Below are 12864 nucleotides of genomic sequence, written 5' to 3'. Positions count from 1 at the left end.
GGACATTCAGAAATTGATGGGTCAGATATGGAACTGTGACTCCAAGCTGCATCAGGCCACCCAACGCCTGGACATCCTCAACCAGAGACCTGGGCGTGAGCACTGCCTGGACCAGGTAAGTGGCTCACTCAACAGCTGAGATATGATACGGTTACAGTCAGAAACACAGAAATGAAATAGCCTTTCAGATCTTAGTTGTTGTCACTGTGGAAACGTGGCGGCTTTAACCTTCTTTTTTTCTGTTCCTCCTCCAGCCCTACATCAGCCTCACACTGGAGAAACATGACCTGGCAAAGATGGTGGCTGGACTTAACCCAGTACTGAAGCTCCCAGTAAGTCTGTCTAGCAGTAGCTATAGCCCGTCACCTAATGTCTTACTTTTAAATATTTTGACCCTCTTCCGTAAGATATCCTGAATGTATCCATTTTCATGTTAACCCTCAATTCTAGGCGGGACTTGAAGGTTGCACGCAGGCGTCTGAAGGTTCTGGAGGACAAACTGATCACAAATGCTCATAACCTGAACGTGGAGCAGAAGTGCCAGAACCTGCACCAAAGTTTCCTGCCTGCGCTCGACACCACCGTGGTCCTGGCCAAAAAGGCCACGGGCCGCTCCAGCCCTCGAGCCTACTTACAGTAGAGCCTGGCGGAGTGCATTAGCACTCTGCTGCACCCCTGTGGTCTCTTCCGTGCAGTGTTGTAAAATGTAATAAAAAGTCTCAAAGCAAAAATGATATTGGCTAGTTGAGAATCTGTAGGTACCCATCTTTGTTTTCTGCTGGGGATCGAGGCCCCTGTGATTTTGAGTGATAATGTGTTTTTGTTGCATTTTCCCAAAGAAGAACTTGGTGAGTTTGGCCCAGAAACCAAATCATCTAAAAGTTCATTCAGGGGGTTGATGCAAGAAACTGTCTCGTGGTTATTTATTTAGGATTTTTAAAAGTCACATTACCAAAAAGCAGCTGACACACAGTGAATGTGGGGTCTCCTGGGCAGTTGGCTGCTTCCCCCTGTTGTTTACAGTATTTTTAGCCTCCAAATATTTAAATTTGAAGACTTTCAGGAAAAACCCCAAGTGAATAAATGGTTTAGTACTTCACCGCCACCACTTCACTCCCGGACCGGGCAGTGTGAGATGCTTTGAATCAGCATTTAGACTTTAATGTCGGAAGATTAAAATCTACAGACAATAAAACTGAAGAGTAAACTGAAATAATAAAATATCAAAAAAAAAAAAAAATTAAAAGAATAGAACTTCTGCTGGTGTTTGGGAATGGGTGGCTGAGAGGTTGCGGGTCTGAGTTTTTAAAGTCCCCTCTCGGCGACCTGAGAAGAGTCTGCAAGCACACCTGGCGAAGTGTATCAGCGCCGCATCCGAGGTGTGGGGATACCCAATGTAAAGTGCCAAAAGCTTATAGTGGATTTTAGGACACGCGATAATAATCATCCTATGACGTAATACATATATACATCGGGCATGAGAGGTTTACGGGCACTCGTCTCAGAGACGATGAAAACAGGTGACAAGTAGAAGGTAGCGCAAGTATGGTAGACAACAGACTGTGATGAGATCCAGGAAGTGGGCAGGGGGCGCGAATTGATTTACAGCTTGAGGGAGATGGGACAACGAGCAGGAGGAGGAGGAACAGCCTGACCCGAGAGTAGAAGAGAATGTAGCAGGATTGGATGACCTTGGCATAGCTTTCGGACTGGCAGATAACATAGGCAGAAAACCAACCCTAAGATCAGACACGCACAAGAAAGCTATTCAAGGGCATCACCACCCCACTGATAACGTCAGGGGAGGGATGAGATACAAGCCGTTTGGTATAGGGGATGTGCGGGCGATAGTGGATAAACTGCCCCGGTGGCTGAGGGAGGAATTTGTGGCTGAACCAATTAGACCGTTTAACTGCGGACAAAGACTGGCCTTGGGCGACTTTAGGGCAGTGGTAGCGCTGCTGCCTAACGAGGGGTGGCGTCATGGATCTCGAGAGAGAAGTCGGCACCAGTAGGATTGGAGATGACATACCACTGACGTGTGATTACAGACATAGGGCGGCTATGAGAGAAAAATATCCACTTCCCAGCGCAGCAATAATGCCCAAAATGAAATGGGATCCCAAACAGAACCCCCGTGAGTACATAGATCAGGAAAAGACACATGGCTTAAATATACTGGCCAACATCCAGGAAAAGCAGGGACACAGAGAGGAGTGGTTCAGACAGGCAGTATTAGAAGGTGTCCCTGAAGAAGTCAAAACAGCTATGATAAGCAACCCTGATCTGCCTGGGAGTGATTCACATGTGTGGGAGCGCCATCTCATGCACCACTTATCTCGAGCACAAGACACATGCGAGAAGGAACAAGATAACATTAAAGAATTGCAGACACAGCTGCTCAAACTGCAACACACTGAAGCTAGACAGAAAACACAAGAGAAGAATAGGAAGAAAGGAGAGCCCATAAAAATAATGATGACAGCTGAACAAAATCAGAACCCGACCTGTACCCGTTCCGCCTTGGGTGCCACCACCATTGCAGCAGCAGAGGGGCTATAGTGGGGAGCATGAGAGGACGGGGCGACGAAGGGGAGGCGTAGGTGGACCTGCTCAGCCGGGGGAGGCCGTTGCTACTACTGTGAAGAAATAGGACATTGGGTCTGCGATTGCCCCCACCTGAGAAAAGGAGGAGGCAGGGGAGGTCCAGCTGGAGGAAGAGGTGGGCGGTCCAGAGGCAGGGGATGGGCATCATATGGGCCGCCTACCGAGGCAGAGCCATATAGAACCAACATGCCGGCCGTCCCACTGGGAGCCACCTGAAGAGTGGGATCCTCAGTACCAGTGACACGCCCCACAGAGAGACTCTGGCAGCACTACCACGGCAGATCCAATGCTGTCAGTACAAGTCGAAGAGCAGACTCTGCCATTTTTGGTTGACACGGGAGCCACCGTCTCTACCATGAAGGCGGTGCCTCCTCCTTCCTTTTCGGATTAATCCATCACACTAATGGGGTTCTCTGGGGAATAGCAGACTCTGCCGATAACCAAGCCACTACGAACGCAGTTGGGGAAACAATCTCTGACACATCCTTTTGTGCACTCACCGCCGCCCCCCTGAATTTATTGGGAAGAGATCTGTTGGTGAAATTAGGGGCGTCGATAATGTGCAGTGCGGATGGTTTGGTGGTCACTCTACCGGATGGAACGAAACTGCCATGTTTGGGGCAAGCCACCTCAGGTCAGTACCTCCTACAGCCTGTACACGAACAGTACGCTGACATCTACTGGGGCCTGTTACAGCCGGACACGGTTGAGCGACGAGGTATCCTCTGGGCATACATGCTGTGAAACCCTGGATCGCCCTCCTGGAGCCCTATATCTCCTCCTGATCCCCTCACGTCACCCTCTTTACGACAGGCTGCCGACAGATTGGTATCAGGACCAATTCCAGGAACAACTGGATGGTCATGAATGGACGATTGAATCACAAAATATTTATGTGGCACCCCAGGCGTGGCGGCAGCGGTCAAATTGACTCGAACAGGCTGCATGGTACAGGATGGGGGATGAAGCGTCCCCACATGTCTCATTAGCTCTACACCCCGCACATCAGGCCAAAGAACTAGGGGGTATAGTAAAAAGGGCACAGGAACAGGCGGATTGGGTACAAACAACCATCCCACAGGTACACTACTCTCCCGCTTCACGTACGTATCGCATAAATATCAATGCCACCGACACAGCAACCATGGAACACACACATATCACACGTCAACATGGTAGGGAGAAAACAGATCATCACCTGGCAGCACACATGATTGAGTCACTCCCTCAACGATTATGGGCTCAGAGCCCTACTGATGTAGTATGGGCTGGGCACTGGAGAGCACTGGGCTGGCTAGCTCAGAACCTAAGATCACCACTAACGGGGCAGAATAATCCCCTGGTGACAAAATCGGTAACAGGGTAGTCCACCCTGTTACGAAGCAAGAAGACATCGAAAGGAGGAAAGGGAAACAGCGCCCCTTCCTGCATGTAGCAAAACCGCTACCCACGCAAGAATTAAAAGCTAGAAAAATTGATTCAATGTCGCCGGCTCAGCTTAGCATTTGTATTTTCTGTTGGATAATTGTACTCATGGTGTTTGGCTGGGGCTTAAGTAGATTGCTATTGACAGGGCACACCCGCTTATAAGTACATATAGAAAAAACAGGGGGACGACATTAACAGTGTGTGCCGTAGATGCCTGTCAATAATACTAAGTACTGGGAGTTGGGGCTTTGACACAAAGGGTTGGCCGCCTGGAAAACCAAGGAAGATAACAGTGTAAATAATAAAGGCTTTCGCTTGCTTGGCACATATATTCCGGCGTACGCATAAAGGTATTAAGTGTCGTGCTATTTCCGGGCGGTAGGCTAGGATGCGTTATACGGCAATCCCGGCTATTGGCATGGCTGACAGCCCTGTCAGTTAGATTGATTGACACTGCGATTCAGGGAAGAATGCAGGCCATGATGCCACCGCTCCTGCCCTTAGAGGAGCACATAGAAGTAACCGACAACAAAGTTAGGCTTAGGGTTGTGGGTGACTTTTGAGTGATCTCTTTGCAGCGATCAAAAGGGGGAATTGTGGGGATACCCAATGCAAAGTGCCAAAAGCTTATAGTGGATTGTAGGACACGCGATAATAATCATCCTATGACGTAATACATATATACATCGGGCATGAGAGGTTTACGGGCACTTTCGTCTCAGAGACGATGAAAACAGGTGACAAGTAGAAGGTAGCGCAAGTATGGTAGACAACAGACTGTGATGAGATCCAGGAAGTGGGCAGGGGGAGGATCCAGCGAAGACAGTACTTAAGACACCACTAAAAGATAACGAGTCAGATCTCTCTTGTTACCACTTTGAATGCATATGCTCTATGCTGTAACGGAGGGATCTCCGCACTTTGCAAACTGCGTAATAAAACTGAGTGCACTGTCTACAGTCGTCTCTGTCTGTGTGTTCCTTGCTGCATCAACGTTCATGGGGAGTGGAAATAGTTACCACTCAACACTGGTAACCTGATTAAAGACTCTTCTACCTTCAGGGGAAACCTGCGGTTCACCCTGGCTAATGTAAGACAACACTGCCACTACCTAAATTCTAAGGCTCACTTGAACACCAGCTTTTAGGGAAAGAGAGCTACGAACATTTTTATGTAAAGCTTCTGTCAGTATGAGAATGTGCATTCTTCTTGATCTCCAAATGAATGTGTGAACCCTAAAATCTGGGTTCCAGGCTTCATTCAGCTAAGTAACAGGAGAGGGGAGATTACACTTAGACTGAAGTTACGCCATAAAGGATCATTTTGCTATTTTAACCCTTGTTGTTTCTTTCCATTCTGATCGACATTTTGTCAGTTCTTCATCATATAGCCAGAGTAATATTTTTAGTTGGTCCAGAAATATGAACTATGCATGCTTGTCTCTCATCTCCTTGCCGGTGTGTGTGACGATGCAGATGAAAATTGCCCAAGAGCGCCAGCGCCGCAGCACCACTGACTCACTGAGGAGAGAGATCAACGAGCTGAGCAAGGTCCAGAATAAAATGATGTGGGAGAGGAAGCAGGTCAGTCAAGTGAATTTTAGTCACAATTCACACAGCCTACCATCCACGGGTTGATTCTACTCCACTTTATGAGATGGTTAGTCATTATTTTATGGCTTTCTTTAATCTCCAGATAAAGGATGAGATTTCTGATCTGACCAAGGACATTCAGAAATTGATGGGTCAGATATGGAACTGTGACTCCAAGCTGCATCAGGCCACCCAACGCCTGGACATCCTCAACCAGAGACCTGGACGTGAGCACTGCCTGGACCAGGTAAGTGGCTCACTCAACAGCTGAGATATGATACGGTTGCAGTCAGAAACACAGAAATGAAATAGCCTTTCAGATCTTAGTTGTTGTCACTGTGGAAACGTGGCGGCTTTAACCTTCTTTTTTCTGTTCCTCCTCCAGCCCTACATCAGCCTCACACTGGAGAAACATGACCTGGCAAAGATGGTGGCTGGACTTAACCCAGTACTGAAGCGCTCCCAGTAAGTCTGTCTAGCAGTAGCTATAGCCCGTCACCTAATGTCTTACTTTTAAATATTTTGACCCTCTTCCGTAAGATATCCTGAATGTATCCATTTTCATGTTAACCCTCAATTCTAGGCGGGACTTGGAGGTTGCACGCAGGCGTCTGAAGGTTCTGGAGGACAAACTGGTCACAAATGCTCATAACCTGAACGTGGAGCAGAAGTGCCAGAACCTGCACCAAAGTTTCCTGCCTGCGCTCGACACCACCGTGGTCCTGGCCAACAAGGCCACGGGCCGCTCCAGCCCTCGAGCCTACTTACAGTAGAGCCTGGCGGAGTGCATTAGCACTCTGCTGCACCCCTGTGGTCTCTTCCATGCAGTGTTGTAAAATGTAATGAAAAGTCTCAAAGCAAAAATGATATTGGCTAGTTGAGAATCTGTAGGTACCCATCTTTGTTTTCTGCTGGGGATCGAGGCCCCTGTGATTTTGAGTGATAATGTGTTTTTGTTGCATTTTCCCAAAGAAGAACTTGGTGAGTTTGGCCCAGAAACCAAATCATCTAAAAGTTCATTCAGGGGGTTGATGCAACAAACTGTCTCGTGGTTATTTATTTAGGATTTTTAAAAGTCACATTACCAAAAAGCAGCTGACACACAGTGAATGTGGGGTCTCCTGGGCAGTTGGCTGCTTCCCCCTGTTTTTTACAGTATTTTTAGCCTGAAAATATTTAAATTTGAAGACTTTCAGGAAAAACCCAAGTGAATAAATGGTTTAGTACTTCACCGCCACCACTTCACTCCCGGACCGGCAGTGTGAGATGCTTTGAATCAGCATTTAGACTTTAATGTCGGAAGATTAAAATCTACAGACAATAAATCTGAAGAGTAAACTGAAATAATAAAATATCAACAACAAAAAATTAAAAGAATAGAATTTCTGCTGGTGTTTGGGAATGGGTGGCTGAGAGGTTGCGGGTCTGAGTTTTTAAAGTCCCCTCTCGGCGACCTGAGAAGAGTCTGCAAGCACACCTGGCGAAGTGTATCAGCGCCGCATCCGAGGTGCGAGGCGGCGTTTGGAGCGTGTGTTCTCCCGAGGTCACCTCTTTGACCGGGTCAGTATACGGAGGGGGAAAAATAAAAAACACACACCGAGGGCGTAATTAAAGCTGACACTTTCTGACTTTTATGGACTTCTTTCACATCGTTGCTTTGAGGTCAACATGGGTTGCGGCAGCTCCGCAAACACCGCGGTCCAACCGCTGACGCCGGAGGAGGCGAACGGAGACGAGGTAAAGCTCCGTGTCACACGACCGCCACTTTTTTCGTCAGCTAAACACTGTGGAGCCGGAGTTTAAAACGAGCATTTTTCTACAACAATATCCAAGAAAAGTACTACGGTTATCCACATTTAACGTCCCGGAGTCGCTATTGAAGTAACGTACCTAGGAGCCGTTACAGGTTTTGCGCCGAAATCTGTGAGAATTAAATTCTGACCCTCGGGGAAGAGTTGACCACATATTAACTAGCAACTGACAAATAGCCTTTTTTTTCCCTCCTATCTTACTAACGTTACTGAGTAATCCTTTTAGTCCGAGTTGTCTCAATAAGGCGTGTGACGATGTTAAAACAAACTTTTGGTGGTTATAAACTATAGCCAGTGGTGGAAGATGTATTTCAGGTTCTTTACCTAATTAAAAGTAGCAGTATCACAATGTAAACAAAGTCCTGTATATTATTAGCAAGGTGAACTTAGAGTATCAAAAGTAAAAGTGCCCATTGTGCAGACACTCGTTGGCTCTACTGAGCTTCCATTCATTTACCTCTTAATGATGATTTAATTGAGATATTTTTTACTGAATGAGAATAACTATATGTTGCAGATTCAGAAGTTCACCCCAATTGTTCTACTTTATTCTATTTTATTTAAGTAATTCATTAATTTATAAGATATAAAATGTTAAGGCAAGTATAATTGATTGCATGGAAATGACGCCAACTGAAAAAGATTTAGTAAAAGTACAGCTACATTATCAGCAAAACACTTAAAAATATCAAAAGTAAAAGTGCTCTTTATGCAGGTTCATTTTAGTGTGTCTTATATTAATAATAATAATAATATTACTGGATCATTATTACTGATCCATTGATATTTTGTAGCTGGTCTAGGCTGAGCTGATTTTAATGACTTTATATGATGTTGGGTAGTTTAATTAACTGTATCATATTAGAAAATATAAGATGATAAAATTCGTACCCTGATTATATTGATCACATAATCATGTTTCGTTTGTAAAATCTTAAACTGCAAAGTAACTACAGAAAAAGTAATTTAAACAAAAAATAATTTTCACAAAGAAAACAGATATACCATAACAACTATAATAACTGTCTTGAAACTGTACTGTAAATGTGTTAGAAGGATGTACATAAATTATCCCATGCTTCGCTCTTTCTTTGTTGTTATCAGCACCCTTGAAAGCTATGCGCAAGGAGGTACTGCAGCTGCGAAACAGTTACCCCCAAATAAAGATAAGATATATTGCCCTTTTCCTTGTTTTCGTTTCTTGTCCTGTCCCTGAGACAGGCAGGAGGCACCCTGCTTCTTAGATGAGATTGTGCAGCTATGCCGACATATGAACCACCCTATGGAAATAAAAGAGCGAGGTAGACGGCTGAGAAACTCAGAGCGGTTGGAGATTGTAACTGAGCACTCTGTCCGTTCTCCTTGCAAGTATTTAACCTCACCACTCTGTGTCCTGCCTCATTACTGTGTTCATATCTGTTTTAGGTTGTTTGAACCTGACATTAACTTGGTCCTTCGAGCCGGATTCCGTCAACCCTTAGACTCCAACTGGCGAGCTGAAGCCCAGTCCCGGAAAGGGTCTTTTTAGGCCGAGCTCTTAAGCACGGCCTGCCGTGGCCACGGTCTTAACTGGTGTTCCGCTCCGCCTGCAGGAGTCCTCGGGTGTGTTGGGATCCGGCTCGACGGAAAGAGTAGAGAAAGAGGAGGAAGAAGACGAGGGAGCTAGTGGAGGACATGCATCGGGGGTCGCACCAAAAAAGACACCCACTAAAGACATAAAGCAAAAACTGTACCCTGACATACCAGATGAACCTCCTCTACCGGAGTATAGCACTGAACCAAGACACATGAGGTCACAAAAAGGACCCAGCGTGTCGTGGTCTAAAACATTAGGAAAGCTATTTTCCCCACCTCCGTCAGCACCCCCCCATTTGAGACTGTAGAAGAGTATCCAATGATAGCAGTTCCAAATCCACTAATGGGCCAAGACGATCAGATGCCCACAATGTTAGTGTATCGTACATGGACAGCAGACGACATAAAGAAAGTTGTACAAGGTCTCACCCCACACAAAGAAGACATAACTCAGTTCATAGAAGATTTTAATGATCTGAGACAATCATACCATCTCAATGGTAATGAAGTCCAGCAGGTGTGGATGACTGCCATGGGCAGTGACTGGCACCACGTGAGGGGAGATTGGAACCCTAGAGATAGTCAGGGACGTCCCCTACCTCCTGACACACCAGAATTACAGCGGAGGATTGAAGGCTTAGCAAGAAGAGCCAGAACACGTTTTCAGAGAAGAGCCAATTACACAGAGATAGGCAGGGTTAAACAAAAAGATGATGAGTCATTTGATGACTACAGAGTCAGGATGGCTATTGTTTTCAGAACCCATAGCGGTTTAGAAGATAATGGTGATGATGTAGGTGCATACAGACAGCAGTTGAAAAATGCCCTGCATGCAGGGGCGAGAGAAGGAATACATGGATGGGTACAGAAACACTATATAAACCTGTCAACAGGGACGTTGGAGGAATACATAAGTCATGCATTACACGCAGAGAAAGTGACTAAAGGGAAAAAGGACAAAAAGTCATCTGTAGAAACCTTCTATCAGGACGAGGGAGACAAAATATACTACCAAGGCCACGGTAGTATTTTCTGCAATCAGAAAAGTTGAAAATGCAATGGCTGATGATTCATTGCATATCACGATGTGGTACCGAAACGCACCTGGCTCAGACCCAGAGTACGAGAAAAAGCTGGCTGCAGTTACCCCTGCTACAGTCACAGTCAGTTATCTGTACTCAGATGAAGAGAATACAGCAGTTGCAGGCGTCACACTAACAGACAGAGTAGGGAAACTACTCAGAATGTGGACGCCTCCACACATCTCTCTGTACAAAGACAAAACCAAAACTTGGAAAGATTTGGGAAAAATAGTGCAGCAGGGCGAGCAAGCAACAGATTGGACTACAACATCAGTAAACACTTGGTACAGTGACTCAACTGGTCTGACCAGGAAAGCCCTGTTCTGGACCATTCAAGTCCAAGAAGGAGTGCATCTACACTCCAATGCAAAAGACTCAGAATGAAATTTAATGCTAACACAGGAAGAAGAAAGCCTGTTGGAAGCAATTCCTGTAGGGCCGTGGTCAAAAGGGTCCACTGATGTTGGTTTAATAAAAGGAGCACTGCCAGTTCAAATCAGACCAAAAACGGAGTACAGACCATGTAAAAACAGTATCCCTTAAAACCAGATGCAAGCGAAGGCATAAAACCAGTGATAACTGATTTAATTGCTGCAGGAGTGATAATTAAGTGTAATGATTCCCCATGTAACACTCCTATATTCCCAGTCAAAAAGCAAGCACCATCTGTAGGATGGCGCATGGTACAAGATTTACAAGCAGTGAACAATGCAGTAATCCAAAGAGCTCCTGTGTTCCAGATCCTTACACCTCCTAAATACATTAAGACCAGATGCAAGGTTTTTCACTGTGGTAGACATCAGCAATGCCTTTTTCTCCATACCAATCGCAAAAGAGAGTCAATTTTGGTTTGCATTTACGTTTGGTGGACAGAGATACATATACACCAGACTGCCACAAGGGTACTGTGAAAGTCCCACAATTTACTCTCAGGTAATGAACGCTAGCATGGCTAAATTCACGCCTCCAGGGAAGAGCCAAATCCTCATCTATGTAGATGACGTGTTGTTAGCCTCCCCTGATAAAGAAACATGCAAAAGAGACACATTGGCACTGCTGAAACATCTGGCACAGGAGGAACACAAAGTGAGCAAAAATAAATTACAGATGTGCAAACGCGAAGTTAAGTACTTAGGACACAATTTGAATGAAGGAGGGCGAACTATAGTGGAAGACAGAAAGACTGCAATCTTGCAAGCACCTAAACCTCAAACAAAAAAGCAAATGATGTCCTTCCTAGGCTTAACTAATTATTGTAGAAACTGGGTACCAAATTATGCTGAAATAACATCACCATTGAGCAAAATGATGTATGAGGAAGATCTCAAAATGACATCTCAGTTGAAGTGGACTGCAGAAGCAGAGACAGCTTTCTGCACAATCAAGCAAGTGTTAGTGTCTAGCACAGCGTTGGCCTTACCAGATTACAAAAAACCGTTCATACAGATGGTAGACTGCAAAGGTCATTTCATGACCTCAGTTCTCGCGCAGCAGCATGGTGACAAATTAAGACCAATAGCATATTTCTCATCGAAACTAGACAGTGTGGCCTGTGCACTCCCACACTGTGTGAAAGCAGTTATTGCTGCCTCTGTGGCTGTGGAAACAAGTGCAGTAATAGTACTGTTCCACCCACTAATACTACAAGTTCCTCATGCGGTTTCAGCACTATTACTGCAAACTAGTATGACTTTCCTGTCACCTGCTCGTCATTTGTCGTGCATGGCCACATTGCTCTCACAACCACATCTGACAACAGAGCGATGTACAACGCTGAATCCTGCAACACTGATACCACTCCCTGAGGATGGTGAAAAACACGATTGTCAGGCGCTTGCAGAGTATTCAGCAAAAAGCAGAGGTGATTTGAAAGACCAACCACTGAAAACAGGTGAAATAGTGTTTGTAGATGGTTCATCCAAAAAAGACAGCTTCGGCAAAACAAAAACAGGGTAGGCGGTCGTGACCTCCAAAACAGTACTGAAAACAGGGCTCTACCTCACACTTCTCTGCACAAGCAGCAGAATTAGTTGCCCTAACAGAAGCATGTAAGCTTATGAAAGGTCGAGAGGTCACTATCTATACAGACAGCCAGTATGCCTATGCAACTGTGCACACGTCAGCAATACTGGAAAAACAGAGGTATGGTTACCTCAACAGGTAAACCAGTCACACATGCAGAGTTATTGAAAGCACTACTAAAAGCAGTACAACTACCCAAAACACTGGCAATCTGTAAATGCGCGGCACATACCGCAGGGAAAGATGCTGTCTCGCTAGGAAATGCACTAGCAGATAAAAAGCTAAAGAAGCCGCAGAGAAAGCGACAACTATGTTGTAACCGATGAATCAACTCCTTTAACAACTGACACGCCAGAAATGCAACAACAAAGTCCAGAAAATGAAAAACAAGTGTGGATAAAAAACGGAGCACAAAAACGCGATGACGTCTATGTATGACCAAACAATAAACCTATCCTACCAAAAAATCTCTACAAGTGGGCAGCAATTTTGAGCCATGGTGTAACACATGTCTCAACAGGAGGGATGGTAGGACAGATACACCAAATATATACAACCTATGGATTCGTTTCCTATTCAAAAAATTATTGCAGAGCATGTTTAACCTGTGCTAAATATAATCCACAAGGGAATCTGCGTCCACGACGAGGACAGTTCCCTGCACCACAATACCCGTTTCAAGTAATACACATGGATTTCATTGAGCTACACCAAAGTGAGGGAAAGAAATTTTGTCTGGTAATAATA

General features: G+C 45.3%; 1 pseudogene; it reads left to right on the top strand.

The window, feature by feature from the left end:
- LOC120787560 overlaps positions 1 to 6436 on the top strand; it is a 10443-nt pseudogene extending 4007 nt beyond the window's left edge.
- Positions 6437 to 12864: the final 6428 nt, after the last annotated feature.

This window comes from Xiphias gladius, unplaced genomic scaffold (assembly GCF_016859285.1).
Source record: "Xiphias gladius isolate SHS-SW01 ecotype Sanya breed wild unplaced genomic scaffold, ASM1685928v1 HiC_scaffold_218, whole genome shotgun sequence".
Lineage (NCBI taxonomy): Eukaryota > Metazoa > Chordata > Actinopteri > Istiophoriformes > Xiphiidae > Xiphias > Xiphias gladius.
Note: the sequence above shows the minus strand (reverse complement) of the source record. Positions and strands in the feature narration are given on the sequence as shown.